General features: G+C 37.0%; 1 long non-coding RNA gene across 4 annotated transcripts in view; it reads left to right on the plus strand.

The window, feature by feature from the left end:
* Window positions 1-2,890: 2,890 nt before the first annotated feature.
* LOC121962338 (uncharacterized) overlaps window positions 2,891-14,770 on the plus strand; it is a 103,675-nt gene continuing 91,795 nt past the window's right edge. For all 4 annotated transcript variants that reach the window (XR_015776535.1, XR_015776534.1, XR_006107124.2 and 1 more), the window contains exons 1-2: window positions 2,891-3,107; window positions 4,443-4,535. This is a non-coding gene — a long non-coding RNA (uncharacterized LOC121962338). The remainder of the gene's footprint in view (window positions 3,108-4,442; window positions 4,536-14,770) is intronic.

Genomic DNA, 14,770 nt, shown 5'->3' on the forward strand with positions numbered 1-14,770 from the left:
AAAGCGAATCCTATCCTATCCTGTCCTTATTGGGTCATAGGACTGATGACTCACACTTTGTTTGAATGAAAAGAAAGTGAAAGAAAATTGTTCATGGATGAAAGTCTGGTCTTAACAATGGCCAAAATCTTATTGCAATTCAAATATTCTGCCTCTGTTCTGCTTTTTTTTATCTATAAACTGTGGTGTTTCCTCCAGAACAGTGATCTACTGAAGATACAGTGAAGTTGTTGAAACATCATCAGTTCGCTATTGTTCACATTTCTATGCATAGTGCCTTAAAAAAGGGAATTTATATCAGCATGGCTGAAATAACAGTGATTTTGTACAAATACGGCTATAAGGCCTTTTTGTGCTGCAGTTATATACTGAGTGTGTCTTTGAAGATAAGCAATAAAACAACACATTGTTTCTTTGACACCTGTCATGGACTAATGACCCCATTCTCTGAGCAAGCAATGAGCAGGGCTGAGTGTTGTTTAGTTTTCGCTGGTGGGTTACTGACCCACACTAAACAAAGCTGTGTTAGGTTATCTGATGGCACAGTTTTCTTCAAAGCTGTAGGTGCAGGATTTAAACTCCGCTAACCCACCACGCCCATGAATGTCAATACTCAGAATTAGTTTTCTTTCTTTTTTTTTATGGTAACTGGCAGTGGCACTTAGGAAACAGGTGAATTCAAATGTGAACCTGTGACAATAGTCCAAAAAGAGAAGTAGCCATTCAGGTGTAACTGAGGTCTTTTCAAGCTGCTTTCTACTTTCAGACACACAAACACATTCATTGATGAATAGTTTCACTTGGAAGATAAGTTCTTTGTTGACTGTATTGCAATCTGTGGAGGGGGTTTGAATTGCTTAGGCAAGGCGTTCAGTTTATTGCTGAGAAAGGCAGCTGCTTTGAATGACACCATTAGAATTGCACAGCATTACTGTCCTGGGAAAGTGCTTGGTGAAAACCACATCTGAATGTCTCGCTCTGACACTCTCCTAATGCTAAGGAAGGAAGTGATGTTGTCTAGAACAAACCTGGACTGATTGCAGCCTTCCTCCTCCGCTTTTTTGTCTCAGGAAATCTCTCATTTAGCGAGAAATTCGTAAAGCTCACAGGAGCTTGCTTGCTTGCTCCACAATGACATTGTAAAAAGAGACACCTAAGAGAAAAGGTCTCTTCAACTGTGTGGAGGCAGCCTTGTGTAAATGTTTCCTCTTTTCCTTTCCTCTGGCATGGATATGGAAATTTTGACTCTGCAGTTGCAGAATTTTGCATGTGTTTCTGTGTGTGCGTGTGAGCAAACGAAGAGTGTTGTTTATGCTATTTAGGCAATATTGAGATATGCAATACAGAGTACACTGGAGAATCTATTTTGACACTTCTCACACATATCTGTTCTGATGTTGGCCTTATGTTCAGCCATGATGGGAGGACTGAACGCTGGGGCACAGATGGCAGCAACTGTCTCATAAACTTGGAGCTCTTGAATATTTCAGTGCACAAGGTCGAAGAGACAAAGTATGCTCTCTGCTTGGGTTCAGAGATGCCAGCTGCTGAGCAAGTGGAGAACCCTAAGACATTTACATTACACTTAAATAAAGATGGCGATGCTTTAATAACAAAACACTCTGCATTCAGAGGAAATATCCATCCTGAAACTGAAATAACACCTGACAGGCATTACAAGTGTAAGAGGCAGTAACTTCAATTTTAGTTGAAAATGAGATTTTGTCATTTTTGTTCGTCAGCGTTTGGTCAGGGGAAGATAAGAGGATCAAGAATATCCTCTTATAAAGTCAACAAATCACCACAATTTCAGGAGTCTTTTACAAGCTATTTGGCTGACCAGTAAAAAAGAAACCTTAGAGGCATTTTTGTCAGTTTATGTGTTTAAAACTGTACTTTGGGAGACCAAAAACTCTCTCTTACTTATACATAAAAGCTGATTTTATGTAACAGAACAATGCTCATAGGCCTACTGTATTATAAATCATATCAGTAACATAAACAACATGGTTGAGCAAATACTAGATGCTTTGCATTGTGTGATCTCACGACGAAAACTAACTTTTTTGTTGACATCATAAGAACATCCTGGCAGGGAGACATTTCATTTGATAATAAAGAAATAACAAAATATATAAATAAATAAAACTAAAACATGCCCCTAATTTGTCTTATTTATAAAATCTGGTGAAAAAATGACTTCAGTTGCTTAATAAAGGTCCTTGGCTGAATGCTTGATGGTAATGCTATTATTAACTTTGTGATGTGCATCACATTGCCGAGTATGCCCTGCTCATCAACATTTTAAATTCAATATTTAATCAATAGTAAATGACAGAAGTCCCCTCTGAAGCTGTTGCCTTGTTGGGAGAGGTTTGCCAAGCTGCAAGAGAGGGGGAAGAAAGGATAAGAGAAAAAAACTGGGGTTACAGTCAGTTTAAATGAACAGTGTACTGGCATGTGTCAACTGTAAGATGGGTTATTGAAATATAACTGATATAAATTGTTATGGGGGAACCGATCTATTGGAATTATCAAACTACTTTGTACTTTGGACTGACTATGAAAAGTGATACTTGTTTCCATTTGTGAGTTGTGAACTGCGGGGCAGGCCTATGTGTTGTGATCAAAGAATGTTTATACATTTGATTATTTATTTATTTACAGTCTGTGGTTGCAATGCCTAAATAGGCTGTACTAGTATAGATGTGCCTTAAATTTGCGTTGTTTATTTCTCATTTTTTCTTTTATAAATATTTATTTAACGTAACACCCCCCCACCTTGGCATGTTTATTTGAATTATGCACTACCATTAGCCTATTGGTTATGTGCAATGCATTTTTTTTAAATGAACAGACTTCTGCCAGAGAGCCCTCTGGGTAACGTCTCTGCGCACGCGCATTTTTGAAATGCTTGTTCACGCGCGACGCTCATGGACGTAGCATGGTTCTCTTATTCCTACTGCAGTTAGCGTCTACCAAAACAAGTAAACAATGTCGGTTATTTTTCGGTTTAACTTTAGTCAGTCACAGACCAAAAGCCTGGAGGTGACTGGCAAACAAACAGCAAAGACACGGACGTACAGACCGAGAGGTGCGCTGCTCAGGTAGGTTAGCAACACAGTCACGAGCACAGCAAGCTAGCACTCCAGCTTAGCATTACTGTTGACATCAAACTTGCGGAGGACAGAGGACACTCGTGGTGTTTTATCCTCATTGTGGCCAGAGGGAAAGCTCCGCTTAATCGTTTTTTAGCAAGTTGTAAACATGTACAGCGTCTTTGACAGTGTGCCTCCGGCCTCCAGACAGCTGCTCTTGGCGTCCCTCGGCTGGCGGCTGGGTTTGCTTACGGGTTGCGCCGGTTCTGTAGGACATTTAGGTCTGTCGTTGTGTTTTTCATAATTAAAGGTCAAGTGTGTATGAGCAGTGAACTCCAGTGATAACTCCTAAAACCCCCAAATCCATTAGCATTTCAGAGCCAGTGTTTGGTTTATGGGCTTCTGTAGAACAACATGGTGGTAAGGTAATGAAAACACCAACTGCTAGTTTCAGGTAATTATAAACGTATGAAAACAAAGTTATGGATATTACATTCAATTTCTGCCCGTTTTGGTGTCATCAGGAATTTTTAATCTGAAGTAAATGCTTCTGTAATGTTATATTCATTTGTGGCAGTGATCATATATCTTATATGCAATCATATAATCGCGTAAGCCTTTAGATTGTATCCTGACAAAATAATTGTAATTTCTAGCCCTGGAATGTTTTTCGCAACAAGTTCAACTTTGGTAAACTTTGACACCAAATTTGCATGTTTCAAAATAGTAAGCCGTCTTGACAATTGCGTTGTGATGTTGGTCAAGACATTGGCAATGACCTTCAACGAGTTCACATTGGAGAAAGCTGTAGCTATGACTGTGATGTAGGAAGGCAGTGACTTCTTTTAAATCACTTTTTGAAACCAGTTCTTAAAGACATGCTTTTTTGTAATACTGTTTGTTTTAATTAATCTATTTTAGTTTGTCTTTAAATAAGTATTTTTATACCATAAATTAAGTTATTAGTATTATTATTATTGTTGTTTTTGTTACTGTTATGATTTACCCTCCACTTGTAGTTAACCCTCATCTCCTTGCCAGGTTCGAAACATCTCCACAAAAAGAGGATGTTTTGTAGACGCTTGTGAGAAAGCAGTCGATGAAGTTTTTGAAACAAACAATACTTATTGCCCTGTTAGCGCCTTTGCTAGCAAGCTTTTTATTAGCTCTTTATTGAGTGAAATGGTGTAACATTAGAGTCTTGAGAACAAAATGCCCAAGCGGAATAAATGGCTTAAGATTTGAGAGCTATTGTCACTTTTTAACCAGGAACTCAACAATATCCGGTAATCCCAGTTAAACTTACCAGAGTTCTGTGCTGTCTCCTGTGTTTTGCTGCCACAGAAGAAATAATATGATGGAAGCGACAGTGGACTTTTTAACAACAGAGATGGACACATAATCATTCCCAAGTGACCAACATCGTGCCAGAGGGTGGTAAGTTTGAAACACTCTGAGAGAGTGTTATTACTTTGCAAAAATGTCATGTGTACTCTTTTTCTTTTCTTTTATACCATGGCTACTGAAAAGTAGTAACTAGACAATATAACAGCACAAATCTAACAGATGTTATTGTTTGCCATCAAAATGTTTTCCAAGTTTTTTGGTAAGACCTGTAATACTGAAGCTTGAATAAAAAGCTTGCAGATGTTTGAGCAGTACTTGCAACTGCCAGCTGTATGTGTGGACCATACAAATTACATTTTTAAACATGTTTGGAGTTGGTGTGAATCTGGACATCCACTGCAACTAATGATGGGAGGAGTATAGGGGATTTTCGCTCTGACATGATAGCTACTGCAAAGGCTTGTAGCCTGAGGCCCAGGGGACAGCTACAGGGCAAAGTGAAATTAAATACAACCAGAAGACCACAGAAAATAAAGAGATGTGGATTCAAATTTGTCAAGATTTTAAAGTCGTAGCCAAGCCTTGTGAACTGAACTTTTGCCTATTAGCTAGATGTTGACCAGGGTTTTAAGGTACAGGAACAATTAATGTATCTCCAGTCACTCCCTATTTACTGTTTACTGTCTGCCATTTCTTGAGTACCCAAATGAGGCCCTGTGAGGAATGTGTGCCTTAAATAGTCTTCTTAAAAATTCCTAAAATAAGCCTTTTTCCACAGGTGTAAATCGTGACATTATTGATAGCTAAATTAAGTGTCCTGGTATGTGAGTGCTGGCTAACTGACAGTGTCATCACTTATTGACTTAGGGCACAGGTACACCAAACTGACATCAAAGAACAAGTGGCAACAAAAGCCCACTCTTGTGCTGCCTTGTAGTAGTCCATGTAGTATGTGTCGGTGCCAAAAAGTTGTACATGAACACACCGCAAATACTGCAGCACCTGCATGAGAGGATACATCTCTGCATACCAGCAGGCAGCAGTATTATATTTCTCATTCAAAAAAGGAAAACCAGAAGACCGACAGGATGGACTCAAGACACTATTAAACCAGTAAGCTCATTCAAAACACTCTGAAGTCGAAAAAAGACATGAAATTTAATATGTGTCAGTGAGCAATACCACAAACAATAACAAATTGTTTCTGCTAAAAAGCTCAGTTGTTAAAAAAAAAAATCCACAATGTATCTAATATAACAGGTTTGTTTTGAATTCACACCCCCCTTTATTGCTTTCCTCATTTACGTTTCTCTAGTTTCTATAGCGCTAAAATGAACTACAGATCAGTGTGATTTTATTCAGCGACAGACTTCTCTGTCTCCAATGTCAATTCAGCTTGCTTAATCAGCCAAAAAAACAAGGGCAGACTTCAACAGTTCAAGACACAACGCAAAAACTAGGGACGCTGACCACAGCCGACTGTGGGCTCGGTGTGTCAAGGCCTCTAGAGATGTGCAATGATGATGCAGATTTGTCTGGAAGTGTCTATAATCGCAATTACTGCTCACTTTCACATTGAGACAGTGCTTATTTTTCATGAAATTTAGGGTATAAAAGCAGGATCGAAACTTATTTAGATACATGAATGACATATTTGATTTCATATGGCTTTTTGTCAGAAAGTGGCTTTGTGTTGTGGTTCTTTAACTGCTTTTTGTTTCATGGCAAGTTAATTCTCTTAAGTAGATGAAGTTCTCTATTGTTTTCAAAAATGTTTTATAACAGCTTGCACATATTATATCTCTACCAACAACTATCATGAAACATCATTCTTTCTAACCAGATAAAGTAACACCTTCTAGTTTGACCTTAAGTTTAGTTTGGACTAGAATGATGTTAAAGTGTTGTTTTCAATAAGTGTGTCTGCACCACCCACACACTCTATTGTTCCTGTAGTGTAGAGATATAGTGAGAAAGGGGGAGGGTTTGGCTGTCTGTTAAAGCAGCTGCCTGGTGGTCAGGAGTCAGGTTGGGGTCTGCTTCCTCTACCATGTGGACAATAGGAACAGAGTGGCGGAGAGTATCTTCCTCTTCAGCTTGCGAGTGTGCCACGTGGCTGTCATATAGAGTGCAAAGGGCCTGATTGTTACATAAGTAGTCTAAATATTAATGGTCTTCTACTCTCAGTTTAACCTTTTTTTTTTTTTTTACCTAGATGAACTCTTGATTTGATTGTCGCTGAAAAGGTAGTTCAGATAAATCCGACTGTACTTAAGATGAAGCAAAAAGTCTGGAAGTTTTGCCTTTCTCCCATATATTGCCACCAAGGACAAGATGGGCCAATTCTATACAGCACTTACAGAGTAATACAATAAATAAAATATTCAGCAGTCCTGAAATTTAATGCAGAAGTGTATGGATGATTTTGCACGGTAATAGCTGGACTCTGAAAACTTTTATCCACAAATTTTTCAAACAGCTTTCCATACAAAAAGCCTGCATGCTATTTACAGACTAATATGACCGCCAAGCTGTGAGCATACAAGCAAGTGATTCCACAACCGTGTTACGCTTAAGAGATGCAAGGCTTTCGAGGCCACACATGTCCATTTGTTACTCTATAGTGTTCAAGGCCACCATAGCTGCTCTTGCTAAATTGTTTCTCAAGTCAAAGTGGATGTTCCTGGAAATATCCGACAGGTTTTAATAACCCACTTGAAGCCACTTGGTGTAATTGTAAAAGTAATTGGATGGGTCGCCAGATCAGAGTTCCTGTGTGTGACTATGAGGAAGTGGAATGGGGTCAGTTGTCTTGGTCTGCAGTTTGAGCATGTGGTATGTAGTGCGGTTGACCAACACAAAGTCCACAATGAAAAGGTGCTTTCTTTCACTTAGTTGAGAGGAGGACTGCAGTTCATATATATTAATAAAAAAAGAAAGTGGCTCAATATTATTTTTTTTTCCCTTCCTTGAAGCAGTGTAACTTTAGATCGACAGGGTCAGGTTGAAGTTGGTATAAAGTATGTGACACTGGTTGGCTTTGCAAGTACAAAGTCACGCAGAGAACATTTCTCCAGGTTCTGAATTTAAAACTTTTTAAAAGTGTTTTACTGTCATGTTGTGTAAGACTCCCTCATGCACATACAATATTAATCTCCTGGTAAATATACTAGTAATATATTAACTAAATGCCAAACGATGTACCTCCTTGCAAGAAGAGGAGAAGGTCTAATAAGGCAAAGTGCTATTGAGTGAAGGCAACAAATGTAATGTTAATCAGCGTGAGTCACGCATAGTGCTCTGTCAAAAATACCAGCTTTATTCCCCCTACTGACAAAAGCTTTGCCTAATATTCTCAGATTCTATTCATGTATAAAATGTCATATCAGTCCTGTTGTTATTCTATAGTGATAAAAAATATATCTGGCTGCCTATTACACACTTACCATGAGTCTGTGGACTCAAGTGAAGCCGTAAATTATTTTAAGGAAATAGCACATCAGCATCATACAGCACATTAATGTCAGCACAAGATATTTTTTTCCCTCAACAGTTGAATTTGCGGTGACGTGGTCCTGTGGAAACAACAAGACTTCCAAAATCAGTGAATAGATTTTAGAATAAAAATGTGTGAATTTTATTTATTTTTGTAGTTACTTGAATTGTTTTAATTTGGTGCCTAATGATCCGTACCACTAAATGAAAGCAGGGATTAAAGGCAAGCAATGCAGCATTATCCTCCCCAAAAAATAACAAAACTAAACAAACAAACAAAAAACAATATATATACTTAGATAAAAGTAATCCCTCTCAATCATCACTTAGCAGTCTGTGGCAGTGTTTGTATCTGTAGGGAGCATGTACTCTGCATTTTTTTTTCTTAATTTGGTTGTCAACCTTAGGGTGTGTAGCCCCCAGCCAATAACAGCGTGAGGTCGGGACTCTATATAAACATCGGGACAAAATTACACCGCTGTCTGCGTCTCTCTCCTTTGCTCTGGATGTGAGCTGCACGTCTGTGTGTCTGTTGATAAGGGATGCACAATATTGGATTTTTTGCTGATATCTGATATGCCAATATAAAAACAACTCATTTGGCAGATAACGGATATTGATATATCCACTTTCCCTCACATAATTTTAATGATCATCAAGTCTTTTCTGCAGTGAAATTAACATCATATTATGCATACTCTTATCGTGATGGCCCACGTGCAGATGAAGACTTGAAATTCAATGCTTCTCAATGTATATATTAATTGTTTATGCAGTTATTTATTTATTTATTATTTATTAATGCAAAATAAGAAAAATTCTTTAACTTAGGGTTGATGTTCTATACATGTTCACCTTGGCCGATTTAGATATTTCATTTTACAGGCAATATCTGCTGAAACCGATGATGTGCCGATATTATTGTATATCCCTACTGCTGCTCAAATCTGGCGCTTTGAGCAGAGGTGTAGGTGTGTTTATTTGTTATTTAGAATGTAGCTGCCATAACAATGGAAAATAACATTTAATTTCTCCAATTCTCTTCTTTTGTGTCTGCTAACTTGGTTCTCTCTTCATTCACTTCCTAGCCTGCTTGATCACCATGGCTCTCTCAATCTCATCAAGTTAAGGAGGAATGACAATTGAACAGTCAGAGCTGTATGAATTAGACAGCGTACAGTTACTCTGAAAATATAATAATACATTATCCTCTATGCACCAAAAAATCCCCAAAAACATTCCAAATAGAGCTATGTACTTGGATTTCCACATAAATATTTTTTTTTCCACTGTTTGACCCAAATTTGTGGGCATTACCCTCCAAATTGCAATAAATTTTGCCCAAGTAGGATTGCCCCTTTACAGCTCACAACAACTTAATACAATACAGTCTTTTGCTTTTGTTTGATATCTAGTGTCAGCAAAAAATTGCTGCACATTTACGATCCATAATTAGCGCTGTTGGCTTGCTTACTTTATTATATGAATGCGTCTGTCATTCTGGGGCTTACATGTTTTATTGTCTTCTCTTAAAATTGAATAGCCAGATAAATACATTCATGCAACAGACAGAAGGGTCTTTCAAAATCATATTAATTTTAAATAAAATTATCCCTGGCACACAGCTTGTAAAAATTGGCAAAGGATACTAGTAAAGTTAAAGGTTACCATTTAAACAGTCTAGTTTTGTGATTATACTGAAATATATTGAGTTCACATGAAATCCTTGTGCAGTTGTATATGAAACAGACTTCCTTCTGTGTCAATTCTGCGTCTGGACCTGAATTGGAAAAAGGAGCAATTTTGCCAAAGATCGGGTGCAATTTACAAATGAATTTCCTTCACGCTTGACTGCTTCATAAAGGAATTTGTCCTGACTCAGATTGAACACAGTTGAATGATCCTATCCATATTCCCGACTTCTTTACAAGACAATGTTTTCCATTTTCTCAAACACAGAAGTCTAAAATTTCCATGTTCTCAGGTGCAACAAGTGTTACTGATTGGGCTTTTTTTTTCTGCCACCGACCTCGTTAGGTTACCGACTGGAACCAAATGACACTGGAAAGAGCTCGTGCTCTTTCAAGGATAAAGGGGACCATATTGGGGTGACAAAGCTTTACATTGGTTCTTTGCACAACTGCACAAAATACAATCATCAGTAATGCTTTAATATGAACTTTTTCAACAGAATTCGAATAGAAATAATTGCTGAGTGCTCATTGAAACTGATTATTATATCAAAACCATTATGGAAAATGCATTTCCATATTTAAAATAATGATGATTCATCATAGTTTTTCACATCAAAACAGTCTGAAAAATTCTGCTCATAATTTTCTCTTTCCTTTGCACCTTTTAATCTACATACACACGTAGGGCTGCAACCAACATTTTTTTTTTTAAATTATCAATTATTTTGTGCATTATCTTCTTGATTAATGGAATGATGCTTTGGTCTAAAAAATATGTATATACTAATAAAAAAAGACCATCAGGAGTTTAGAAAGCCCATGGTAGTGTCTTCAAATTACTTGATTTGTCAGACCAACAGTCAGAGGTCATAGATGTTCAGTTTAAGATTGTGTAAAAATAACAATGAATCAATATTGACATTTTTGTCTATAAATGTATCATTTCAGCTCTACTGTATATTTAGATTTTAGTTTTTATTTTTTTCATAATTTTTGATTTATTGCATGTGATGTGTATATGACATATATCAACCCTCAAAGCCCATTCCAGTTATGCAGCTGTGAATTAAATGCCATGGTCGTATTATAGTTATATAGTTATATAGTTATATATATTTAAATGATACAGCACACTTAATGTTGCTGATGGGTTTTACTGTACTTGTTGGTCTTCAAGACAAATTCAGTTATTATGTATGTGCATACCTGCAATGACACACAAACTTCCTCATGTATGACCTCATACACCTGCCATTCACACTTCCAAAATTACTACATGTTATGATGTTAAAAACTGCATTGATACATCCTGGCATGATGTGTTCTAACCTTTGGTGCAATTGATTTATGCAAAGCTAAAGGTGAAGCCATTAGTTTCTGGTATGAGATCCCTCTGTGAGGCCGATTCTGAATTTATAAAATTTCAAGGAGCTCTGATAATTTAATTTGGAGTGCCCTTTTATAGGTTAGGTCACCTGCAGCGCACCCTGCAAATTGAATAAAGAACAGTAATAGAAAACAGGATGTCAGGTGGGCTCCCTGCTTATAAAATCATTAACAACAGTGTGTCTTTTCTCATGAAGGAGCCCATTTATTCTGAGGAGGAAATGTTATAAAAGTCTAGGGAGCAGCTCAATTTATTTTTCATTAGGAATTAACTCGGGAGAATCACTGAGAGGGTTAACAGCTGTATGTGTACATCAGCAGTGTAAACTAATAGGTTGGGGAAAGACAAGACACTTTTTAAATAATGCTCTTACTTAATGTGCCTTTTAAGTACGATGCAGTCACCATGTGTTGTATTAATAATATTTTATTTTTTAGAGCATATAAAATATCTTATTTATAATGTGTTCACATAGCGATGTAACCTCATTCTGATACTGAAATTGTTGCATTTTAACATAACTAAGACGTTTAATTCTGTTTAAATATTCATCTTCATTGTCAAGAGGGAGGATAAGAGACAGACAGAGACTGCACCCCCTACACTGGTCCCATGCTGGTGGCTTTGTTTGGGTCATATCAGAATAATGCAGCAGCTAGGTCAAATCCTCTCCTTCCTCACCAGACTTCCACAGAGCTCCTGGTGCTCCCAGCATGACTCGGGCCATGTACCGCAGGAGGTAGAAAACCCTGCCTAATCCCCTCAGTGCTTTTACAAATATCTATATTTCCTCACTGAGGAGATCCGAAGATTACTGCTACAGCCCATGTGTCTGTGGACAATGCGTTATTATTGTGCCCGCATGGTGGTTTTTCATAGGCCCAACAATCTATTTTATGGTTCAAGTAGCTTTTCTGCCACGGATCTTGGGAATACAGTACAGTACGTGTTGCTGCAGCTGTAAGTCCTGAAGTAGTTCTTGTTTTTCTGTTTCAGGTAAATATTGCCTGTTTGCCCAAACACCATGAGCAACATTTTTTTTCTTATTTTTGTTTTTTGCAGTATTTTGTTCAATACTTTTTAAATGAAATATTAAAATAAAAAGTTTTGAAACTGGTCTCTGTCAGCAGAGCAGATTTGTTTTGGGAATAACAAAGCTGCAGAAAGCTATTGAAAATTGTTGGGCCCTCAGGCAAGACATTTGGTTTGTATGAAAAGCGGACCCCTTATTGCCTGGTATTATTTCTGTCACATATGTTCAGTGTTTGTTGAAATCCCCCAAATCGTAGCTCACAAACACTGGATTTTTATGGCTGATAATAATATGGATATTTTAGAGTTTAACAAATTTGATGACAATATATGGTATTTATGAACAGACATTTTTAATAGGGATCTTCTAAATGTTTGTGTGTTATTTTACATCTCAAAAATAAACTTGTCAGTGCTCCCTGGTGGACAAAATTTATAAGAGAAATGCAATTTCTAAAGTGGCTTTAGCATTTGTTATTTTTTTTTTTGATTGTCATTCAATGACATATTTGCATCTGTGATAAGCCAATATTGTTGCCAAATTATTGGTTGAGCTTTACTTTAAATGATAATTTGCTGTAATTGTGCATTGACTAACTTGTCTGTTAGTTACACTAATGTAAAATTACACTGAATTTAAGGTTACGTGATTAATAAACAGTTAAGTTCTGTGTGTATTTAAATATAAGGCAACTAGATCAATCAAAACTGGTAACCATTTTGGATTTATTAATTAATTAATTATTAAAAAGATAGAGATTTTTTTTTTTTTATTTAAACTTGAAAATGAAAATCAGACAGAGCAGCATTTTTTGTGTCTACTACAGCCCATCAGAGAAAACAAAATATAACACAAAAAAGTCACTAATAACAATAAAACTAACATAAATAAAATAAATATATAGTTAATTTAAAATGAATTTAATAAAATAGAAGGGTTAGTCTCGACAGGTCTATAACTTACTACCGTACTCTAGCAAGTGAATAGATGTGCATAAGTCTATCTCAGGGTTAGGCAAACTGGCTTCGGAGCTGCATGAGACTGTCTAGCCCCTCTCCAGTGGCTCCCTGTGGCTTTGACAAAAAAAATAAATAAAAATTAAAATCTTTTTTTTTTTTTTTTTGAAATTTGGCTCTTTTGATTAGAGGTTGCTAACACCTGGTCTAACTAAATACTCTATTAACACACAACATGTCTTCAGGACATGCTAAGAATGGTTATGATATTGAATTGTAAATGCAGACAGCCAATATTCATGTATAGATTTTTTGCCACAATAAAAAAATAATATAAATGAATAGTCAAAAAATATAATCAGATTAATCAGCATTAAAAACAATTGTGAATTGCAGTCCCAAAGAAAACTCCCCACTAGGAGTTACAAGGTCTCCTTTACTTTATTTACTCTGTTAGTGCATCTAGACTGAAGGGCTCATAAATAATGCCCGGCTTTATTTCCCCTGCCTCCGCAGATGAAGTCTTGTTTGGAAAAAAAAGAAAACTGCATTAAAATAAACAGATGTTTTACACACTGTCATCTGCATACATTGTGATATTGAGTACAGTTGATCCGGCCATTCCCTTGAGTTAATGTATATGCTCATTAGAGTATTGTGCAGTGTAAGATATGATTACAGCCTAAGATTGAACACTGAGTATACACATATGGGTTATTCATGCAGATTGTGTATTAATTAGTATAGTGCCTCTCTGGTGTGTTTCATTAGGGGGCTGGGCGTTTGAAGTGTTTCTTTACCAGCAGAGGATGCTCATGGCATTACAGCCAACTCTGAAGAAGGAGAAGCAGAGCCTCTTTTCCCTGGAAGTTCACCCACCAGGGAGGGTCTGCTAATAAGTTCCCTTGGCTAAACTCAACCTGTTTTCTGCCTCATTCACTGCAATATAGAAACAAGTAAAGATGTATTTGCTCATGTAAAAATTTCACCAGACGTCCTTACGGTTGTACAAAACAATCTACTGCATAGTTTTGGACTTTAAAATGAAATATTTGGATCATGAAATATATATAAAAGAATGTATAAAGCACAAACAGAGTAAAATATTGCCTCTTGCAGTCTCTGTGTCCACTTCACTCACCACTTCTCAGCGGTGAATAAGGATTAAATAAATTGCCTTAGTGAGGGCTGGGCCGTTACTGGTCATCTTTTCACAGCATAAATCTGCAATGGAAATGAGAGGCAATTATAACAGTTTTTAATATCACCATTATTACATGGTGACCCTTCATTTCACACGGTGTGGGCCCTTTGGTTAAAGCGGGCGTGTTGAAAGTCACTCAGGCTTTTGTTTTTCTTTCTGTCTGAAAGGGGGACTTGTCTTCACTTTGACCTCTCAGAGGAGAGCTTTGTGTGCTCACTTTACTTTGTTTTTTTTTTTTTTCTTTTCAGCTGTGTCAGGGTGTCTGACTGTCCAGGAAAGTCACCCAATCTGCCCTGCTGACACAGAAAAGGGCTTTTACAGGCTTCTGTGATTTCTTGGAGAGAATCACAATCTGAAGTGTTCACTACGGCCTCTGAAGAGCCGCTGGCAGCTGCCATTAATGGGTTTTTTTTCTGCTAAAAAAAAAAAAAGACCCTAAACCACATCATTCAAATATTGAGGTGAGGGTCTGTCCTTGTAAGAATTGTACTTCTCTCCGTGTCTTTTTGATACTATTTTAAAAAAATAAGTATTTAGAAAAAGCATAAAAATGATG

The sequence above is a fragment of the Plectropomus leopardus genome, chromosome 5, assembly GCF_026936395.1.
Source record: "Plectropomus leopardus strain MGB_pleo_1.0 chromosome 5, ASM2693639v1, whole genome shotgun sequence".
NCBI classification, from domain to species: Eukaryota; Metazoa; Chordata; class Actinopteri; order Perciformes; family Serranidae; genus Plectropomus; species Plectropomus leopardus.